This window comes from Pongo pygmaeus, chromosome 5, assembly GCF_028885625.2.
Source record: "Pongo pygmaeus isolate AG05252 chromosome 5, NHGRI_mPonPyg2-v2.0_pri, whole genome shotgun sequence".
Classification (NCBI taxonomy): domain Eukaryota; kingdom Metazoa; phylum Chordata; class Mammalia; order Primates; family Hominidae; genus Pongo; species Pongo pygmaeus.
This window is the reverse complement of record NC_072378.2, coordinates 155,239,739-155,263,014: the sequence shown is the minus strand read 5'-3', so window position 1 is coordinate 155,263,014 and position 23,276 is coordinate 155,239,739. Positions and strand designations below refer to the sequence as shown.

The window sequence follows — 23,276 nt, the reverse complement described above, 5'->3', positions numbered from 1 at the left end:
AACACCCAAAACTTAAGTAAGTCAGCCCTTCGCTTCACAGTGACACGAAGTGGGAGAAATATAAATCAATAGAAACAAGCCCAAGCCTGGGCAACATAACAAGATCCTGTCTCAAAAAAGAAAGAAAGAAAGAAAGAAACAAGCCCAGAAATGACAGGCATAATTATAACAGCTATTCTAAATACATACATGGATTTAAAGAAAAACCTGAGAATAATGAAGAGGAATGAATGGAAACTATAAAAAAAAGCAAGAGCTGGGTGCAGTAGCTCATGCCTGTAATCCCAACACTTTGGGAGGCCAAGGTGGGAGGATCACTTGAGCCCAGGAGTTTGAGACCAGCCTGAGCAACACAATGAGAACCCATTTCCACAAAAAGTAAAAATATTTGCTGGGCGTGTGAGAACCCATTTCCACAAAAAGTAAAAATATTTGCTGGGTGTGGTGGCACACACCTGTAGTCCCAGCTACCTAGGAGGCTGAGAAGGGAAGATCACTTGAGCCCAGAAGGTCAAGGCTACAGTGAGCTATGATTGCACTACTGCACTCCAGCCTGGGTGACAGTGAGACTCTTGTCACACACACACACACACACACACACACACACACACACACACACAAAAGAATAAAATGAAACTTCTAGACCTAAGGAATAAAATATCCAGATTACTTCAAAAACTCAATTACTTTGGAAAATTAGGTAAATGGAGGATGGGGGTAGCCAGGTTTCTCACTGGCGGAGTGGGAGTTTACACATAAACAAGTGGAAGGAATACAGTAATATGTATATTTCCTTCCAAGGGTCTATTTCCTTAAGACGACCTAGAAGCAAAGATACCCCAGTATACTCAATAAGCACACCTAATGCCCAGATCTTGGTTTCTAAAACTACCGTCCAGTGAAAGAAACCAGGTTTCCTTGGAGAAATGACTGATTCTAGGACTGGGACACAGAATATATAAGATGAACCTGAAACATCTTGTAGTGCCAGAAAAACAACAAGGTGCTAAACACACATATAAGCACGCAATGAAGGCATGTTCTGTTGTAGCAACAACATACAGGAAAATTGCACTAAGAGTAAATACGCAGGTGGCTACCTTCAGGAGTTGGGAGCTGGGTACTTTTAGTGGGTAACTGGTAATTCCCTTAGTTGGCATGATGTCCTGCCCAGCCCCTTAACTGCTCAGCCCTCACAGATAATTTTTTTTCAACACTTTTCCTGTTTGCTCCGAGAATACTTGCTGGAGTGCTTGTTGCTTCAGCATTTATCCTGAGATAACTTTGCCAGGAAATACCTCATTTTTATTATTTTTACATCATTCTTTGGAAACAAAAGATATCATTCTATTTATAGCATTCTGTTTTTAGTAGTGGTATTTCCATTTACAAAATATAATAATTCGCCATCACTGAAAATGTCAAATCCTAGAAAACACAGCATACCTAGGAGTGAGGTTCACATCTCTGGAACAGTTGTCGGACAAAGATTCATTTAGTGAATCCGATTTTTCTGAAATAGATGATTCGGATGATTCAGACAATTCTAATGTTAGTTCTGCTTAGAAATAACTCCAAGAACAGTTTTTATATTTTATTTTTACATTGAACATCATTTAGATTTGCTCCAGCCTCAAAGAGCATGTTTATGTAAAATTAAATGAGGACTGGCAGCGAGCTGCACTTTTTTCTCTAAACGGGAAAAGGGTTAAAAGGCAGGACTGCTTCACACTGGGGAAGAAAGACCAGCTTGAGTAAAAGTCTGCAGTGTTTTTTATCTTTGTGTGTGTATTTAATGCAACAACCAGCTCACAAAGTGGGAAAATATTCAGTTGCATCATGTACTTGTACTATTGGTAAGAACTTAAAATGAACTTCATCAATCATGGAATCCACAAATAAGCTACCTGACACCATAACTAATTCATTCCATCAGAAGAATGTAAACAAGAGAATTCAGCCCAGTTGATAAAGAGCAATTTTACAGATGCTTGCAACATTGGGATCTGGATTTGTGTTCAGCACTTTTAAGGTTCACCTCTTTGCTTCTACCCAGACTGATCTTAGATCAGTCTTTTTGTCCATCCCCTTCTAAAGCCAAAGCACACTGGTTGCACATAATCCAGTAGAAGCAGAAGTGCTATGGTTGGTGGTTTTATTATTATTATTATTATTTTTTATTTTTTTTTTTTGAGACGGAGTCTCGCTCTGTCGCCCATGCTGGAGTGCAGTGGCACAATCTCGGCTCACTGCGAGCTCCACCTCCCGGGTTCACGCCATTCTCCTGCCTCAGCCTCCTGAGTAGCTGGGACTACAGGCACCCGCCACCATGCCCAGCTAATATTTTTTGTATTTTTAGTAGAGACGGGGTTTCACTGTGTTAGCCAGGATGGTCTCGATCTCCTGACCTCGTGATCACCCGCCTCAGCCTCCCAAAGTGCTGGGATTACAGGCGTGAGCCACCACGCCCGGCCTTTATTATTATTTTTTTTGAAACAGAGTTTTGCTCTTATCACCCGGGCTGTAATGCAGTGGCGTGATCTCCGCTCACTGCAACCTCTGCCTCTCGAGTTCAGGCGATTCTCCTGCCTCAATCTCCCAAGTAGCTGGGACTACAGGTGCGTGCCACCACGCCCAGCTAATTTCTGTATTTTTAGGAGAGACAGGGTTTCACATTTTGGCCAGGATGGCCTCGATCTCTTGACCTCGTGATTCGCCTGCCTCAGCCTCCCAAAGTGCTGGGATTACAGGTGTGAGCCACCGCTCCCGGCCTTGTTTTTTTTTTTTTTTTTTGAGATAGTCTTGCTCTGTTGCTGAGGTTGGAGTGCAGTGGCATGATCTCTGCTCACTGATACTCTGCCTTCTGGGTTCAAGTGATTCTCATGCCTCAGCCTCCTGGGTAGCTAGGATTACAGGTGTGCACCACTATGACTGGCTAATTTTTGTATTTATAGTAGATATGGGTTTTCACCATGTTTTCCAGGCTGGTCTCAAACTCCTGACCTCAAATGATCTGCCTACCTTGGCCTCACAAAGTGCTGGGATTACAGGTGTGAGTCGCTGCATCCGGCTCCACATTATTATTATTTTTTTTAATTTTAATTCTACTTTTTTAATGAGTCCTTTTAAAACTATGTCATACATTTCCCATACCAATATTGCATGACTCATTATAATATAGGCAGTGGGGTTTACTGATGGTGCAGCATGCCGTACCCTCCTCCACTTCAGCCAGACTGTTGAGCCTGCATGTCCTTGTTCCTGAGCACCTCCGCGGCATGCCTCCTTTTCCTTCAGACATAGTAGCAGCGAGATTAACCTCCTCATTTTCCTTAATTTTTTCCACTTTCAGGATCAGCTTTTCCTCCACCATCCTGCTGAAGGTGTCCTTTTCCAAAGCCTTCTCAAAGACTTCTTGCTTGTGTTCCCTCCTCTCGGCCAATGGTTTCAGCACCTGGACCTCCTCAGACTTCCTTCTTTCCTCTGCAGCCTCCAGTTTCTTCTGGATCTTCTTCAGGGACAGGTCTTTCTCCTTAGTACAAGCTAAAGTTCAAGGGGCTTCCCAGAATGGAGGTGGTGGCCTTAAAATCAGCTTAAAAGCCTGGCCAAAGGCATGTTTGTTGATTTGCTTCACTTTCTTTCTTTTTTTTTTTTAGATGGAGTCTCGCTCTGTCACCCAGGCTGGAGTGCAGTGGCCTGATCTCGGCTCACTGCAACCTCTGCCTCCCGGGTTCAAGCGATGCTCCTGCCTGTGCCTTCTGAGTAGCTGGAATTACAGGTGTGTGCCAACACGCTTGGCTAATTTTTGTGTTTTTAGTAGAGATGGGGGTTTCACCATGTTAGCCAGGCTAGTCTTGAACTCCTGACCTCAAGTGATCTACCCACCTCGGCCTCCCAAAGTGCTGGGATTACAGGCATGAGCCACTGTGCCCAGCCTGATTTGCTTCACTTTCATTTCATCTTAAGTATAGATGTTTATGTTGCAAGATTCCAGGTAAAAACAAGAGCAGGGCCAGACCTGGTGGCTCACACCTATAATTCTAGCGCATTGAGAGGCTGAGGTGGGAGGATCACTTCAGGCCAAGAGTTTGCAACCAGCCTGGACAACATACTGAGACCCCGTCTCTACAAAACATTAAAAAAATTAGCTAGACATGGTGGCAAACATCTGTCATCCTAGCTACTCAAGAGGCTGAAGCAGAAGGATTATTTGAGCCCAGGAGTTAGACGCTGCAGTGAGCTATGATCACACCACTGCATTCCAGCTTGGGCAACAGAGCAAGACCCTGTCTCTTAAAAAAGTAGAAATAAAAGCAGATCACTGATAAGATGGACAGCTTCTTTAGTTTGCTTTGTAGGCTAGACTTCATCTTACTCTTAATTCCAGTTAAAGCCCCTGCTGTGTTTAATGAGAATTCCACTATATCATACAGGTCATGTCCTTATTTTCTTTCCCCCATTGCTGTTTTAGCCATTGTAGGAATGTGCAGATGCTGGTGGTGCAGATGGTGGTGAAGGCAACAGATCTGCCTTTAGCAGCCGTTGCTATGTCCACATTCTACTGGACTACATTTCTATACAACTATATCCTGTCTTTATTTGGGTACCTCCCATTCATTTTTCCCTTTGTCTTCCTTTTGGTTAACTGGTAAATACATATAATAAAGAATTTACCAGATATAATAGGTTTTTTTTTTTTTTTTTTTTTTTTTTTTGAGATGGGGTCTCATTCTGTCACCCAGGCTGGAGTGCAGTGGTGCAATCTCGGCTCACTGCAACCTTTGCCTTCCGGGTTCAAGCAATTCTTCTGCCTCAGCCTCCCAAGTAGCTGGGATTACAGGAGCCCACCATCATGCTCAAATAATTTTTGTATTTTTAGTGGAGATGGGGTTTCACTATGTTGGCCAGGCTGGTCTTGAACTCCTGACCTCAGGTGATGCACCTGCCTTGGCCTCCCAAAGTGCTAGGATTACAGGCATGAGCCACTGCGCCCAGCAAAAATGTTTAAAAGAACACCTATATAACCCACTTGAAGGGGATCCCTAAGATCCACCCCTTACGTTCAATACAGTCTTCACTAGGAGGACTCGCAGGGCTCAGCAACTGAGCACTTGGCTGTATTCACAGCTAAGACTGATAACAATGAAAGGATACAGAGCAAAATCAGCAAGGGAAAAGGCACACGGACAAAGTTTGGAGGAATCCAGGCACACACTTCCAAAATTCCTCTCCCAGCGGAGTTACAGGGAATGCACCTAATTCCCCCAATACCGAGTTTTGAAAACGTGTGAAATGTTGCCTATCAGGGAAGCTCATTAGAAATTCAGTGCCCATGGTTTTTAGACAGGGCTGGTCACATAGCACCCCCTGCCTTGTACATAAAAATTCAAGACTCTCAGGACAGATGTTCAGCATCCACCACAGTACCTGTACAAATAGTTCAGGCACAGTGAGACACTCTTATTAGGCAATGGTGGAAATCCTCCCAAAATTCAATTTCCCAGACACTGGCCAAGATCCAACCTTGAGAGCAAGGCTTTCTAAGGATAGCAGTCTCAGGCCTTCTGTTAATTTGTTCTGCTACCCACTTAACATTTATGTCCCTCCCAAATCCTATCACCCTCCATCCCAAACACCTCCCTTATATCTCCCAAGGAACCGCACTATTAAATGCATACTTATTATTTTCTTGCTTTTTTCTACAGGCTTATTACACACATATACATATTTTCACACATGCATACTGTATATATGCCTATGTTTGGTTTTGCAATGCTTTTAATCACATAACTGAAATAATGTTTAATTTTTTTATTATTATTTTATTAATTTTTAATTAATATAATGCTTACAGATTAAGCCAGTGTGATACCTTTGTATTCAGGTATGTGTGTATACATATTATGTGTATTTATGTATTGAAAATAGGATATAATCTTTTTTTTTTTTTGAGACGGAGTCTCGCTCTGTGGCCCAGGCTGGAGTGCAGTGGCGCAATCTTGGCTCACTGCAACCTCTGCCTCTGGGGTTCACGCCATTCTCCTGCCTCAGCCTCCCGAGTAGCTGGGACTACAGGCACCCACCACCGTGCTCGGCTAATTTTTTTGTGTGTTTTTAGTAGAGACAAGGTTTCACCGTGTTAGCCAGGGTGGTCTCGATCTCCTGACCTCGTGATCCGCCTGCCTCGGCCTCCCAAAGTGCTGGGATTACAGGCGTGAGCTGTGGCGCCTGGCCAGGATATAATCTTTAACTCAGAAAAGTTTTATCTTAAAATTTACTCAATGATATATATTTTTTACGTAAGTGAAAAGGATCTGAATTCCATCAGTAAAATACTGAAAAATTAAATTCTAAGTCAGAATATAAATATTATGCTTTATCGAATTGAAGATAATATTCTATCTTCAACAAACATGTATAGAGAACCCATTATGTTCTAGGGAGGGATGAACATGAATGTAGGTAAATTTGCCTGTTCACATGTTAAGTCCATAGTTTTTGACTACCATAGATTTACATTAAGTTTTAATATCTGATAGTATTAGTTTCTTCCATTAGTAGTATACTTTTCCAAATTTCTTGGCAATTCTAACTCATCTAATTTTCTATTTGGAATTTAGAAGCATATTGGATAGTTCAAATCCAACAAAATTGTCCTTTGGGATTTTCACTGGAATTGTCGCAAATTTACATATTGCCTTGGAATTGACTCTACTTTTTTTCCAGATGGCTACTGAATTGTCTCTGAATCATTTATTGAAAAGTTTACACTTTTTTCCCCAAAGATTTGAGATATAACTTTCTCACATTCAAAATTCCCATATGTTGTTCTAGTCTGATCCACTGATTTGTCTACTAATATTCCCATACAATAATACTATTTTAATGATTATTATTTTTTTTTTTTGAGACAGGGTCTTGCTCTGTTGCCCAGGCTGGAGTGCAGTGGTGTGATCATGGCTCACTGCAGCCTCGAACCCCTGGGCTCAAGAGCTCTTTCCACCTCAGTCAGCCTCCCGAGTGGCTGGGACCACAGGTATCCACCACTATGCCCACCTAATTTAAAATAATTTTTTGTAGAGACAGGGTCTCACCATGTTGCCCAGGCTGATCTCAAACTCCTGGGCTCAAGCAATCATCCCACTTTGGCCTCCCAAGTACTGAGATTACAGGTATGAGCCACCACACCCAGCCATGACTGAGGATTTTAAAATATTTTCTTATATGGTATGGTTGGTTCCACCGTATTGCTCTTCTATTTCAGAGATTTCCTGGCTATTATTTTCTTGATTATTTTTTCATATGAAACTTCAGAATCCACTTGCCTACCACCAGAAATATCTGTAGACATAGATGGAGTTATGTCCAGGTAAGCCTATTGTAGCTTGAGGAGCGACTGAATGTGGGTCCTCAAGGAGGACACAATGAGGGTGTGGGTCCACCCTCAAGGGTGGACCTTTGCTAGGAGCACAAAGAGTTCATCCACGTAACAGGAGAATAGGCAGAGTGGACGGCAGATATGCAGGTCGATGGGGAGATATGAAGATAATCTAGTGTAAATGGCCGCTTGCTTTCTCAGTGCCACAGGAAGCCGAGCAAGGATCTGGGAGGGCGTGTTCAGAAGAAAAGCCATGCATTGGTTTCAATGAGAATATGAGAATGAATGTGCTAGGGGACCGTGGTATTTAAAGTAGGCAGCATTTAAGGGTCTATTCAAGATCAGTGCCTGGGAATTCAAAGTGAGAACAGTCAGCATGCTGTGTGCTTTTCTCTCATCCCATTCAGTCACGTGGGGAGAGGCACAGAGAAGACAGGGAGTTGGATGAACTTGGTATTAAAAGCTGAATTGTGTCCCCTGCAAATTCATACTTAACCCCTGGGACCTCAGACTGGGACTGTATTTTGAGAAAGGGTCTCTAAAGAGGTAATTAAGGTTAAGTGAGGTAATTGGGGTAGATCCCAACCGAATACATTGATGTCATTTAAGAAAAGGAAATTAAGAGGCCAGGCGCAGTGGCTCACGCCTGTAATTCCAGCACTTTGGGAGACTGAGGCAGGTGGATCACCTGAGGTCAGGCGTTCGAGACCACCCTGACCAATATGGTGAAACCCCATCTCTACTGAAAATACAAAAATTAGCTAGGCATGGTGGTGGACACCTGTAATCCTAACTACTCAGGAGGCTAATGCAGGAGAATCGCTTGAACCCAGGAGGTAGAGGTTGCAGTGAACCGAGGTCGCGCCATTGCATTCCAGCCTGGGCGGCGAGTGAGACTCTCTCAAAAAAAAGAAGAAAAAAGAAAAGGAGATTAGGACATAGACATACACAGAGGGAAGACCACTAGCCGGTAAGAAAAAAACAAACAAACAAACTAGAAGACAAAGTAGGACAGAAGTGTGTTGATGGCTGAGGTGGAGCTCAAACTGCAATGATAGGATGGGGTAGCAGCATGGTCAGGAGACCAGCAGAGTTTACAAATCAAAGAGAGTGGGAGTGCAAAGTGGCTGAGAATGCAGGACAGTTGTGCTAGTCTGCTCCCAACTTTCCTACCTACCTCACTGCATCACAAAAAAGCACAAATAAAAAAGCCTGATTTTGAAAGAAATTAAACAGTTTGAAGACATGTTCTCCAAGGTGAGTACTGGGTATGACTCCTCGCTTCTAACGACAAAGCTCACCAAGCCGATTACTGTCCCTCCCACATGTAAAGACTTCCCATCTAGGAAAGAGGCTCCTCTGCAGGCAAGTGTACTTATGTAGTAGAAGGAGAAACCCATCCCAGCTACATGAAATAACCCATCAGTTCTGTTATTTTCAAAAATGAAGGTGCACAGTAGAGAAATTAGTTAACAATAATTTCTTGTATATTTCAAAATAGCTAGAAGAAAATAATTGTAATGTTACCAACACAAAGATAAATGTTTGAGGTGATGGATATCCTAATTACCCTGACTTGATCATTACACATTGTATACATGTATCAAAATATCACATGTACCCCCTACATATGTACAACTATGATACATACATTTTTTAAAATGAAGATACTATCAAGGACCAGCAGATGTATAAGAAAAAAAGAAGGAACATGAGAGAGCTAGACCAAGATACAAACACACAAAAATAATCCCAGAGGGGGAAAAGAAGAATTCAAGAAACAGAAGAGAGCTTAAAATAAAACTAATTAGTCTAAAAATATATAGTACATGAAGAAATAAAATTTTCTGAAAAAGACACAGTACCAGAATGGGCTACTAGAAACTAAAAATACGAATGCCACAACAAAATTTCAATAGAACTGGAAAGTGAAGTTGAAAAAAATCCAATAGTACCTCTTAGACTTTAATGTGTATAAGGATCCTGGGGGTCTTGATCTCGTTAAACTGAGGAATCTAATCCAGTAGAGGTTTGAGGTGAGGGCTAAAGTTGTACATTTCTAACAACAAGCTGTCAGGTGATGCCAATGCTGACAGTCCACAGATACTTTATGTAGAAAGGCTATGGAGACAGGAGAAATAAAAGAGAATCCAGGAGTATAAAACATAAAATAGGAGAGAAAGACAATCCAGGAAAACCAACATGTGCAACTAACTGGATTCTCAAGAGAAAACAAAAAACTTGGAGACAATATTGCCAAAGAAACAACAGGAAAAAATGTCCTAGAATTGGAAAGGGATTCAAGTCTTCAGATTCAAAGGGCTCATTGAGTGCTGAGTAAGATGAATGTTAAAAAGACCCATTCCTAGACACATTCATGTGCAGCTTCACAGCGTAAAAACAAATGGAAGATCTTAAAAGTTTACAAGAGTAAACATTAGGACAACTACAAGGTAACTTGGAAGAGGCTAGCATAAAACCTCTCTTAGAGGCAAGGAAAGCAATGCCTTCCAAATTTCAAGTGTAAAAAATTGGAGCTTGAACTGTTAGATCCAGTTGTTCTTGGCTGTTCAAGTAAGGGCACAACAAAGACATATCCATGATGTGGCAGACACTGGAGATTGGCTAACCCAAAATCAATCCCAGCATCCTTTTCCCTTGCTTGTCTCTGAAATAGGGGCTGGTAAATTAAAATATTTACAAGCTTTGTGCAGCTGCTAGTGGCAGTTAGATACACTTCTGGTCCGTGAGATGAAGGCAAAAGCCAGCCGAAGGTGTTTCTAGGAAGTTTTTGTGCAAGTTCCATGAATACTTCCTAAGAATATATTGTTTGGGGACCAGGCGCGGTAGCTCACGCCTGTAATCCCAGACTTGAGCCTGGGAGGCTGAGAGGAGTGGGTCACGAGGTCAGGCATTCTAGGCCGGCCTGGACAATATAGTGAAACCCCGTCTCTACTAAAAATACAAAAAATTAGCCAGGCGTGGTGGCGGGCACCTGTAATCCCAGCTACTCGGGAGGCTGAAGCAGGAGAATTACCTGAACCTGAACTTGGGAGGAGGCGGTTGCAGTGAGCTGAGATTGCACCACTGCACTCCAGCCTGGGCAAAAGTGTGAGACTCCGTCTCAAAAAAAAAAAAAGAAGAAGAATATGTAGTTTGTTGGTTATGTAGCTATATATTTGAGTTTATTAATCATGTTACTTAAAGCATCCATATCTTTGCTTATTTTTAGTAGGTTTTATCAATACATTTCTGAGAGGGTCTGTAACAATCTCCAGCTGGACTTGTCAGTTAATTTCTCCTTGCAATTTTACTAGTTATTGCTTTATATTGCTTAAGTCATTAGGTTGCATCTTGATTATATTGTTACTCCTAGTGCTCTGCTTTCCTTTAGAATTCAAGGTGAAAAATATTATATTTTGTCATATTAAAATTACTCTCAGCCAGGCACGGTGGCTCACACTTGTAATCCCAACACTTTGGGAGGCTGAGGCGGGTTCATCACCTGAGGTCAGGAGTTTGAGACCAGCCTGGCCTACATGGTGAAACCCCGTCTCTACTAAAAATACAAAAATTAGCCGGGCGTGGTGGTGGGCGCCTATAATCCTAGCTACTCAGGAGGCTGAGGCAAGAGATTTGCTTGAATCTGGGAGGTAGAGGTTGCAGTGAACTGAGATCATGACAATGCACTCCAGCGTGGGTGACAGGAGGAGACTCCGTCTCAAAAAAAAAAAAAAAAAAATTACTCTCTTGGCTTTGTTTCTTTATTGTCCAATGTGTATCCACTTCCATATCCTTATTTTCAAACTTTCTGCACACGTCTTTTTTGTGGGCAGTTTACTTTTTTATCCAATTTTAGGAATGTTTTAATTTGAGGCTTTAAACTCATTTACATTTAATTCAATATAATAACATTTTAGGACTTTATAACATTTTATAGGTAGTATTTATTTCCCTTTTCTGCTTTTATTAAATAGATCCAGAATTTTTTGCCAGATTGAGAGATATTTATGTAATTTAATTTTTTAGGTAGTTGCCACTAAATTAGTAAGACCAATACTTATATTATTTTATCTATTAATTTCTTAACCTTATCAACATGTAACATACTGTCATCTTGCACTGACTCAATTCCTCCTGCCTCACCCCACCCTGCCCTTACTATTTTAAGAATTTATGTTTTGGATTATTATGGATACACTTTTGATTTCTTTCTATTTATTTATTTATTTATTTATTTTTTTGAGAGGGAATCTCACTCTGTTGCCCAGGCTGGAGCGCAGTGGTGTGATCTCAGCTCACTGCAACCTCTGCCTTCTGGGTTCAAGCAATTCTCCTGCCTCAGCCTCCCAAGTAGCTGGAACTACAGGCACGTGCTACCACTCCTGGCTAATTTTTGTATTTTTAGTAGAGAAGGCCAGGCTGGTCTCGAACTCCTGACCTCAGGTGATCTGCCTGCCTCGGCCTCCCAAAGTGCTGGGATTCTTTCTCTTTTAGAATATGGAATATATTACTAAGTTAATTGTTCACCTGTACTTCCATATACGTTCTGGCATTGTCTTGTATTTATTTTTCTCCTTGCTGAAACACTTCCTTCAAGAGTGTGTTGAAAGAGGTGGTTTTTTTTTTTTCTAACAAAGTTCCCAAGACTTTCTATACCTGAGTGTATCTTTATTGTACATTTACACATCCATGACAGTTTAGCAAAATACAAAATTACAGGTTTAAAGTTTGTTTCTTTGTAATACTTTGACAATATTTGTCCACTGTGTTTTCTGTATCCAATGTTGCTTTTGAGAAACCTGACAGTAATCTGATGCCTGTTCCTTTGTAGGCCTTTACTCCCTGACTGGATGCTTTTATAATTTTCCCTCTGTCTTGGATGATTAAAATAAACATGTAATCCTCTATGGCAGTTTAGGAGCTTTTCAATCTTATATCTTCCAATTTTAATTCTGGAAAAATTATACAGTTATATTTTAATATATATTATATGTATATATATACATAATATATATATATTGTATATATATATATATTTAGAAACAGGGTCTTGCTCTGTCACCCATGCTGGAGTGCCATGGTGCAATCTTAGTTCACCATAGCCTCCAATTCCTGAGCTCAAGTGATCCTCCTGCCTTAGCCTCCTGAGTAGCTGGGACTACAAGTTCACACCATCATACGTGGCTACCTTTTTTTTTTTTTAAGAGACATTTTCTTGCTAGGCTAGTCTTGAACTCCTGGCTTCAAGTGATTCTCCTGCCTCAGCCTCCTAAAACGTTGAGATTACAGGCGTGAGTCACCATGTCCAGCACCTGGCTTCGGTTATTATTTCCTAACATATTTCCTCCTCCTGGGTCTATTATATGAGTATTGACAGTTTTACTTCTAGCTTTTGTAACTTCAAAATATTTCTTTTTTTTTTGGAATTTTATTTTTTTTAAATTTTATTTTATTATTATTTTTTTCACTGACCATTAATAAAATTTTATTAAATTGAAATTAATTAACAATTTGCTCTTTTTAGCAAGTACTAGTGAAAAGAAGTAACTTCAAAATATTTCTAACTTATTTCTTCCTGATGCCTTCTGAGAGATTTCTTATCTTCTTGATAGGGTGACCAAGTCTGAGTTTGCCAGGCCTTCCTGGTTTTAGCATAGAAAGTCTTGCATTCCAGGAAACTCAGCCCAAGGCAGACCAAGATGGTCGCTCATCTTCCTTCCAGATAAGATGGGCTGAACCCATTCTGTGTCTTTGCCACATATTGAGTTCCTGAATTCAATTATTATTATGTTTCATATCCTATGTTTCTATGACTGTTTTTGCATCATGTTGCTAAAATTTCTTCATTTTCTATTTGATAGAGGCTTATTTGGAAACAGTGATGGCTGTATTCCATTCATTCTACTTTAAGGGGTTATGCCTTTAATGGCTGTTGTGCCTCTGTCCTCATGTGTTTAGTAACAGTTCTGAGGACATCAGCTACTTTGATGGGGAATATGATCTAGAGAAATCCACACTCTACTTCCCGCCCCCAGGGTGACTTTAAGATGTGTGTGTGGCCGGGCATGGTGGCTCACGCCTGTAGTGCCAGCACTTTGGGAGGCCAAGGTGGGCAGATCACGAGGCCAGGAGTTCGAGACCAGCCTGGCCAACATGGTGAAACCCCGTCTCTACTAAAAATACAAAAATTAGCCGGGTGTGGTGGTGCATGCCTGTAATTCCAGCTACTCGGGAGGCTGAGGCACGAGAATTGCTTGAACCTGGGAGGTGGAGGTTGCAGTGAGCTGAAATTGTGCCATTGCACACCAGCCTGGGTGACAGAGCAAGACTCCGTCTCAAAAAAAAAAAAAAAAAAAAAAAGATGTATGTGTGCACAGATACATCTCAGGCCTCTGGTGCCATAGTTTATGCTTGACCGCTGCCTTGGGCCCCCTTTCCCCACTCCTTACCTTAGGCAGTCATGTTCAAAGGAACTCTCCTGATTTCTGCCCAGGCTCTGCTCCTTTTCCTTCTTTTTTCTTTCTTTTTTTTTCAAGATAGGGTCTCACTCTGTCACCCAAGTTGGAATGCAGTGGCACAATCTCAGCTCACTACAGCTGTGACCTCCTGGGCTCAAGTGATCCTCCCATCTCAGTTTCCCGAGTAGCTGGGACCCCAGACACCTGGCTAAGTATTTTTTGTAGAGATAGGGGTCTTGCCATGTTGGCCAGCTGGTCTTGAACTCCTGAGCTCAAGTGATCCGCCTGCCTTGGCCTCCTGAAGTGCTGGAATTACAGGTGTGAGCCACCACGCCCAGCCTTCTCCTTTTGAGAGTATTTCTCTCAGATCATATCCCTGTACACCACATGTGAGGGCAAGCTCACCATGGAGAGGAAAGAGGGGACTTCAAGGGCCACAGGTTGGCCACCCAGGGCTTTTGAACTTTTCTCCTCAGAGGCCCCTACTGTAATGTCACCCTACCAAGCTGGCCAGCACAGGCATCTTCCACTCCTTCCTTGCTTTGTAGAGAGGTGCCATGATCAGGAGCATTCTAGGGCAACACAAAGAGAATAGAGTTGAAGTCAAACCGTCCCCTACTCCTCCCTGACCCCGTGCTCAGCCTGCCTCTGTCAAGAGCTGCTACTTTCTCTCAGAGGGAATCACAGCTGACTTCTACCTCCCTAAGGGTCTCTTACAATTTTACTTCATTTTCTCAGACCCAGCAATTCTTTCTTCCTTCCAAATTATGTTTTGGGTCGAGTTTGAGAAGATAAATTAGCAGCCCACACTAGGCTGCCATCTTTCTGGAACTGGAATTTTGGTTTACACAGTGAGAGTCTTTTTTTTTTTTTTTTTTTAACATCAGCACATCGATCATGTGAGAGTTTCTTTATGTATAATATAGAACTTTTTTTTTCTTTAAGAGACAGGGTCTCACTCTGTTACCCAGGCTGTAATGCAGTAGTGAGACCTTGGCTCACTGCAATCTCAAACGTCTCAGGCCCAAGCCGTCCTCCCACCTCAGTCTCTTGAGTAGCTGAGACCACAGGCTTGTGCCCCTATACCCGGCTAATCTTTAAAATTTTTTTGTAGAGAGAGGGTCTCACTATGTTAGTCAGGCTGGTCTCAAACTCCTGGGCTCAAGGGAACCTCCTGCCTCAGCCTCCCAAAGTGCTGGGATTATAGGCAAGAGCAACCAGGCCAGAACATTTTAGATTAATAAATATTACAAAGATTTTCAAATTTGCTGTTGGAGGGTCATTGCTCTTTTAAATTCATCTATATGCTTCTTTCCAGACGTCCTTTATCCTTGTTTATTTTTTGCCCATCAGTTACTGGAGAGGGCAGTTTGCATGTGCCAGTCTTTACAGCTTTTGTAACCATTATTGTGATAAGTATTTTGGTTCAATGCTACTTAGTAAAGGTTCATGGAAATTATAATTTATTATGAAGTATACCTTTACTGGTCTAACATTTGTTTGTTTGTTTGTTTGTTTGTTTTGCCTGAAGTCTATATTTCATGACATAATTTATTAAAATAATATCATTTAATAATATATCCATTTAGAAAATAATTGTTATTTATGTTGTCTCATATTAATGTAATGGTAACAACTTTTCTTTTGTTTTTGTTTTTTTCCTTATTAAATGAGACGGAGCCTCGCTCTGTCGCCCAGGCTGGAGTGCAATGGTGCAATCTGAGCTCACTGCAGCCTCTGCCTCCCAGGTTTAAGCGATTCTCTTGCCTCAGGCACTCAAGTAGCTGGGATTACAGGCACAGACCACCACGCAGAACTAATTTTTGTATTTTTTGTAGAAACGGGGTTTCACCATGTTGGCCAGGCTGGTTTTGAACTCCTGACCTCAGGTGATCTGCCCGCCTCAGCCTCCTGAAGTGCTGGGATTATAGGCATGAGCCACCACGCCCAGCCATATAATGGTTACAACTTTATCTTTGTATTTGACTAATATTTTTTCTTTATCCTTCAACTTTAATCATTTTGTGTCATTTCATTCTTTGTGTTTTTTTCTTCTTTAATCCCATAACAGATTTTTTTTTTGTTTTTTTTTTGAGACAGAGTCTCCTTCTGTCCCCCAAGCTGGACTGCAGTGGCACGATCTCAGCTCACCGCAATCTCCACCTCCCAGGTTCAAGTGGTTCTCGTGTCTCAGCCTCCCAAGTCACTAATTTTTGTATTTTTAGTAGAGACGGGGTTTTGCCATGCTCTTCAGGCTGGTCTTGAACTCCTAGACTCAAGCGATCTGCCTGCCTTGGCCTCCCAACGTGCTGGGATTATAGGCATGAGCCACCATGCCCAGCCCACATTATCATTTTTTGTGTTTATTAAAAAATAGCATTTAGACTGTTTTAGAACCTAATATGACATTTTCTTAACATGGAAATTCCACTCAACTATATTAATTAAAATAAATTATATCTCTCTTCCTTTTGTAATTTTGTTCTGTTTTCTATTATTTTGTACATGAATTATATTTTCTTTTATTGAGATGGAGTCTCACTCTGTCACCCAGGCTGGAGTGCAGTGGTGCGATCTCAGCACACTGCAACCTCCACCTCCTGGGTTCAAGAGATTCTCCTGTCTCAGCCTCCCCAGTAGCTGGGATTACAGGCGCCCACCACCACGCCTGGCTAATTTCTGTATTTTTAGTAGAGATGGAGTTTTGCCATGTTGGCCAGACTGGTCTCAAACTCCTGACCTCAGGTGATCCCCCTGCCTTGGCCTCCCAAAGTGCTGGGATTAGAGGCAGGAGCCACCATGCCCAGCCATGAATTATATTTTCTTTGCAGTATCCTCACGAATGTTTTGATAGGGAGTAAGATATAACCATTAAGAGTTCATGGTCTGGAATCAGACAGGCCTGCCTTTTAATTTCTGTTCCCCACATAATTTGCCGTATCAATTTGTATATGTGCCACACACTCTTTAAGTTGAAGTTTCATCATCTGTGAAAATGGGAAAATAGGCCAGGCGTGGTGAGGCTCACCCTTGTAATCCCAACACTTTAGGAGACTAAGGAAGGAGGATATGCTTGAGGCCCGGAGTTCCCGACCAGCCTGTGCAACATAGTAAGACCCAGTCAGCTACTCGGGAGGCTGAGGCAGGAGAATGGCGTGAACTTGGGAGGCGGAGCTTGCAGTGAGCCGAATTCGCGCCACTGCACTCCAGCCTGGGTGACAGAGTGAGACTCCATCTCAAAAAAAAAGACAAAAAATTAGTGAGGCATAGTGATATATGTCTGTAGTCCCAATTACTCGGGAGGCTGAGGTGGGATGATCTCTTGAGCCCAGGAGTTTGAGGCTGTAGTGAGCTATGATACCATTACTGCACTCCAGTCTGGGTGACAGAGTGAGGTCCTTTGAACAATGATTGGCAAATAGTTCATGATCAATTTTTTTTAGCAGTTATTGTAATATATTACTCTATCGTTTTGAAATTTACTAGTACTGACTATTAATTTTTTCAAAAGCAAAATTTAACCTATACTTCTGTAATGGTTGGCATCAACAATGTGACAAAGTCTTTTTAATCCCTCTAGTTTTTGACCACACATTGTTCAATCTTCTCTCCCCTCCCTCCTTGCCCCTTGTTTTCTTGTTCTAATATAATCTGAAATTAATTCAGATAATTCTTAAATTACTCTTAATATTATTTAATCTCATTTTGAGAATAATCTTTAGTATTTTCTTTGTTTTATAAAAAACTTGAAGTTTATATTTTTGTGTATGTCAGCTTGTTGCAGTGCTTACAACTTATTATTGAGCCCTTAAGTCTATCTTGTCTGAGCATGTAGCAGAAAACAACTTTACGACTTACTAAAGTATGAGGAAGGTAAGAACTACAGGCTGACATTAAAGGAATTTGGTGTGGATTTGTGTGTTTCTTATGTATTCCATTTTATTTTATTTATTTTTAATTTTTTTTTTTGAGATGGAGTCTCACTTTGTGGCCCAGGCTGGAGTATTATGTATGTAATAATATTATGCATTATTCCACTTTGACCTTAGTCAATTAAGAGCAAAATTAGGAGTGTCCTCTTATTTACCCTTGGGTATTTTTATATCCTTACCATACAAGATGGGAGTTCATTGGCTACCCACTACTTTTTATTTTTTTTAAAGACAGAGTCTTACTGTCACCTAGGCCAGAGTGCAATGGTGTGATCTCGGCTCACTGCCACCTCCGCCTCCCGGGTTCAAGCAATTCTCCTTCCTTAGCTTCCCAAGTAGCTGGGATTACAGGCTTGGGCCACCATGACTGGCTAATTTTTTTTTTATTTTTAGTAGAGATGGGGTTTCACCACATTGGCCAGGCTGGCCTCGAACTCCTGACCTCAGGTGATCCACCTGCCTCGGCATCCCAAAGTGTTGGGATTACAGGCGTGAGCCACTGTGCCCGGCCATTATTTGTGACTTCTGACAAATGGTTCCAAATAATCTTAACTACAGATCCTATAATTTTTGACTCTTGACATAGCTGAAAAGTTGGGGGTGAAAAACCTCCTTGGGTTTCAATTTAGGGTCCAGATAATGATCTTCCTAGTCTTTAGCACTGAAAAACCATGTGCCCCCTCCCCATTTAATTAAAAACATAAAAACCTCCACACTGTAAAATAGATGTTAGACAATCTAGTACAGTGCTGGCATTTCTCCTGGTTACTTCAATGTTTTAACAACATATAGATTTCAAAAACAATCTCCGTGGTTTGATGGCCCTGTTTTCAGGGCCCCTTAGACACATGCCTAGTTGGCCTGTTGGGTTACTGAGCTCTGGTCACGTTTCTCCCTCAAAACCCTTGGGTTGGAGTGGCAAAAATCAAATGCCTACAGGGACAAGGACCAAATCACTGGCTGAAACACTTAGGTTTAAGATTATAAATAAGGTTGGGGACTGTGGCAAGCTATAAGAAGATACCCCTTCAAAAGGGACAGAGGCTATTCAGCTCAAGCCAGTTGCTGCTAAGAATCAGTGTGGGCCTGGTTGGGCATGGTGGCTCATGCCTGTAATCCCAGCACTTTGGGAGGCCAAGGTGAGCAGATGGATCACTTGAGGTCAGGAGTTTGAGACCAGCCTGGCTAACATGGTAAAACCCTGTCTCTACTAAAAATACAAAAATTAGCGCCAGGTGTGGTGGCTCATGCCTGTAATTCCAGCACTTTGGGAGGCCGAGGCAGGCGGATCACTTGAGGTCAGGAGTTTGAGACCAGCCTGGCCAACATGGTAAAACCCTATCTCTACTAAAAATACAAAAATTAGGGCCAGGTGTGGTGGCTCACGCCTGTAATTCCAGCACTTTGGGAGGCCGAGGCGGGCGGATCACGAGGTCAGGAGTTTGAGACCAGCCTGGCCAATGTGGTGAAACCCCATCTCTACTAAAAATACAAAAAAATTAGCTGGGTGTGGTGGTGCACCCCTGTAGTCCCAGCTACTCAGGAGGCTGAGGCAGGAGAATTGCTTGAACCTTGGAGGAGGAGGTTGCAGTGAGCTGAGATTGTGCCACTGTACTCTAGCCTGGGCAACAGAGCGAGACTTCATTAAAAAAAAAAAAAAATTAGCTGGGTGTGGTGGTGGGCGCCTGTAATCCCAGTTACTTGGGAGGCTGAAGCATGAGAATCACATGAACCCCAGAGGTGGAGGTTGCAGTGAGCCGAGATCATGCCACTGCACTCCAGCCTGGGCAACAGAGTGAAATTGTCTCAATAACAACAACAACAACAAATCAGCACAGGCCAAATAGTGCCAGATCTTCTGATTTTCTAATAGAAGCTTCAAATAAGTTTTATGTGAAAGCTTCCCATAGTAATTCTAGCAACTACTTACAAACTTTTTAGTAGTTAATAAATTCTGTTTATTTGCAATATGTACTTTGTGGGCCAATAAAACACACCCAGGAATTAAACCTAAGCTGATGGGCCCTAATTTGTGACCCCTGTTACATATATGGGTCTAATGTTTTTTGATATTTAGCATGATGACAATTCAGATTAAATTTCTTTCTTTCTTTTTTTTTTTTTTGAGACCGAGTTTTGCTCTTGTTGCCCAGGCTGGAGTGCAATGGCATGATTCTGGCTCACCACAACCTCTGCCTCTCAGGTTCAAGCGATTCTCCTAACTCAGGCTCCCGAGTAGCTGGGATTACAGGCATGAGCCACCACACCCAGCTAATTCTGTATTTTTAGTAGAGACAGGTTTCTCCATGTTGGTCAGGCTGGTCTCAAACTCCCATCCTCAGGTGATCCGCCCGCCTCAGCCTCCCAAAGTGCTGGGATTACAGGCATGAGCCACTGCGCCCAGCCGACAATTCAGATTAAATTTCTTATCATCTGGTGAGATGAGGTTCTCAGAAAGAGATTTAAGGAAAGTGGGGAAATGTACTAGTTTTTACAAGCTGGAATGTGTTCTACTTGCAACAACTCCTACACAGATAATAGTTTAGTATCTGGCTGTGCGTCCTTTTATTAAGAGTTCAAAGTTCTGCAGTGAAATATATGATGCATACCAAGCACCACCCCAGGGATCAAGCCTCCAATCAGGATATGATTAACCATACTACTAAACTTAAATATTTTTCAGTATTTATTATTAAGTATACCGATTGATTCCTCTCAGTACTGACATAGGCATTAATATGAAGCCAATTTCCTTAACTATTTTATTTCAAGATCTAGTTATCTATTCATATGGCCTTAGTCTTTTTAGTTTTTTCTCTAGAGTCTTGTTAGTGTGTGTGTGTGTGTGTGTGTGTGTATTGTTTGTTTGTTTGTTAGTTTTTGAGATGAAGTCTTGTTCTGTTGCCCAGGCTGGAGTGCAGTGGCAATGATCTCGGCTCATTGCAACTTCTGCCTCCTGGGTTCAAGCGATTCTCCTGCCTCAGCCTCCCGAGTAGCTGAGATTACAGGCTCCCACCACCATGCCCAGCTAATTTTTGTATTTTTAGTAGAGATGGGATTTCACCACGTTGGTCAGGCTGGCCTCGAACTTTTGACCTCGGGCGATCCACCCTCCTCGGCCTCCCAAAGTGCTGAGATTACAGGCGTAAGCCACTGCTCTTGGCCTTGTTAGCATAGTTTGGAGAGAACAAAATTGTTTTTCATCTCACTTACAGAATAGTTTTCTAACAATTACATAGAACATTTTAATTGCAAATGCAGTGACTCCAAATAGCTAGGCAAATTAGCATAAATACAGAACTGAAAGCTGCTAGGATAGTCCTAAATTAAGTCAAGCTACAAGAAGAAATTTTAGGTAACAAAAAAGATTAAACATAGATAACTCACAAAATTGGCGTTACAGTTCTTCTGGCCGTTGGTGCTTACAACTGTGCATTCTTCTTACTTAGCACAAGGCATTTCCGAGAATTTGAGTGCTCAATATATACTTGCTAAGTGAATGAATGAATGCATGCATGGATGCATGAATAAATGAATGAGTAGCCTTGGCCTCCTGGTTTTCATGATACATGTATCCTAAATGCCTCTGCTTGATTAATGTTGCTAAAAAGCTGATCTCATCCCTTCATTCCTCGACTCAAATACCTTTGCCCTGTCTACAAAATAAAAATGTTCTTGGCCTGAATAAATGCTTGATTAAATTTTGTTTCACTTTTAACTCTTGCTATGTCTAAGATGAATCCTACAGCTCCAGCCAAACACATCATCTAGCTTTCCTCTTTTTAAAATGCACACACACCACTTCCTTTTGCCTCTCAAACCTAATTAAATCCTTTTCATGGTATTAGGTTCAGCTGGTCGGTCATTTCTTTAATGAAACACACCTTGGGCAAACCAGCTCATTTTGCTTTTGCTTTTATCTTAATAATAGCACCTGGCTCTTATAAATTCAGATTCCTGGCTCCTTCCCAGATCTCATCCATAAACTCTCTAGAGGAGTCTAGGAATCTCCTCCAGGGCCTACTTTTGATAGGAAAGTGTAGCAAACAGACTTAATGAACTCTCCTTTGTCATGTATCACTGATAGCCTTATATTATTACTTGCCTGTTTCCCCTATATTCCTCCTCATTAAGATAATATGTTCCTCAAGTATGGGGACTATATTTATATTTATTCTGTTTGCTACTTCATGCCTAACATTATGCTGATAGTAGATGCTTTACAAATTCCTACTACATATATGGATCACCTGGTAAAAATTTTGCTTAGACAAATCTTTTCAAAAAATGCTATTTGCAATGTTGGTCCCTAATAGAAATATTTATGAAGAACAAAAGCTTTTTAGTTTAAGATGCTCTTGTTTATTTGGTTAGGAAAGTAATAGAAAAGTAAATTAACAACTTCAATGTTACAAGTGAAAATGGGGATGAAGGATTGTTTAGGAGTAAATTCTGGTTAAATGCTTACTCTTCCAAGAGCTTCTATATTTAAACACTGGTATTGGAACCAATTCAAGAAAAAAAAATCCTTCATGAATATTTAAGTAAGGCAATAATAGGAAATGAAAAAGTGAGATCTATGAAACAGGAGCCCAATATCTTAAATTCCATTATCAATTTTGATTTTTTAAGAAGTTCAGTGGATGAGACCTTGATTTAATGCTAAAATGTCTTCTTCAATTTCAGTTCTACCAGCAACTCATTTGATCTTGAAAGTTTTTACTCTTGAGTGTCTTTTAGCGAATCTGTTAATCTCCAGAATGCATAGAAGATAATGAGAAAACCGAGGCTACCTCTGGTTTCTTAAAATGCGAAAGGAGTGAATAACTCTTATATTTCCACTTGAAATCGAATGGAATGATCTGTTTTACTACCCTACAATCTATTAATCTGATCAAAGTAATAAATGGCCATTTAGAGTTTTATAAAAACATAGCCATGACTGTCTGACAAAGGATGGAGTGTGTGAGAAGTTAGTTTGACCTTCCACCTATTTCCTAAGGGAAGGAGAAAACACCATTTCTAAAGGGAGAAAACACCATTTCTAAAGGAAGAAAACCCAACCAAGGTAATTTATTAAAAGAAACTGAGAGACAATCTAACCAGAGTTCAAAGAGGCTGAAATATGAATTTGGCTTAGAAGAAAACACTAAGTTTTCTGTACCATTTTTAAAGTGTTTTTGCAGGTTGGTAACAACCTTCTTTATAAAATAACTTCTGTCACAGCAACTGTCCATGTCACACTAATTTGCATTTGCTGCATGTGGTGCCAACTTATAATTATTTTCTTGTGACACTTCATGCTCCAGAAATATCAAGCCACTTGTAAGTTCTCAATGGTACCATGCTCTCTGAACACCGTGTTTTTTACATGCTGTTTACCCAACTTGTATAGGTTCCAAACTCCGACTCTTCTAATTTGAGGTGAAAACATCACTGCTTCTATAATTATTTCGCTGTCTCAAGATAAACTTGAGTTCCCTCTTTCCATGGTGTCATGGTATC

General features: G+C 41.2%; 1 pseudogene; it reads right to left on the bottom strand.

Moving 5' to 3' along the window:
- Positions 1 to 3,227: 3,227 nt before the first annotated feature.
- Positions 3,228 to 23,276, bottom strand: part of LOC129039141 (stathmin-2-like) — a 48,083-nt pseudogene continuing 28,034 nt past the window's right edge.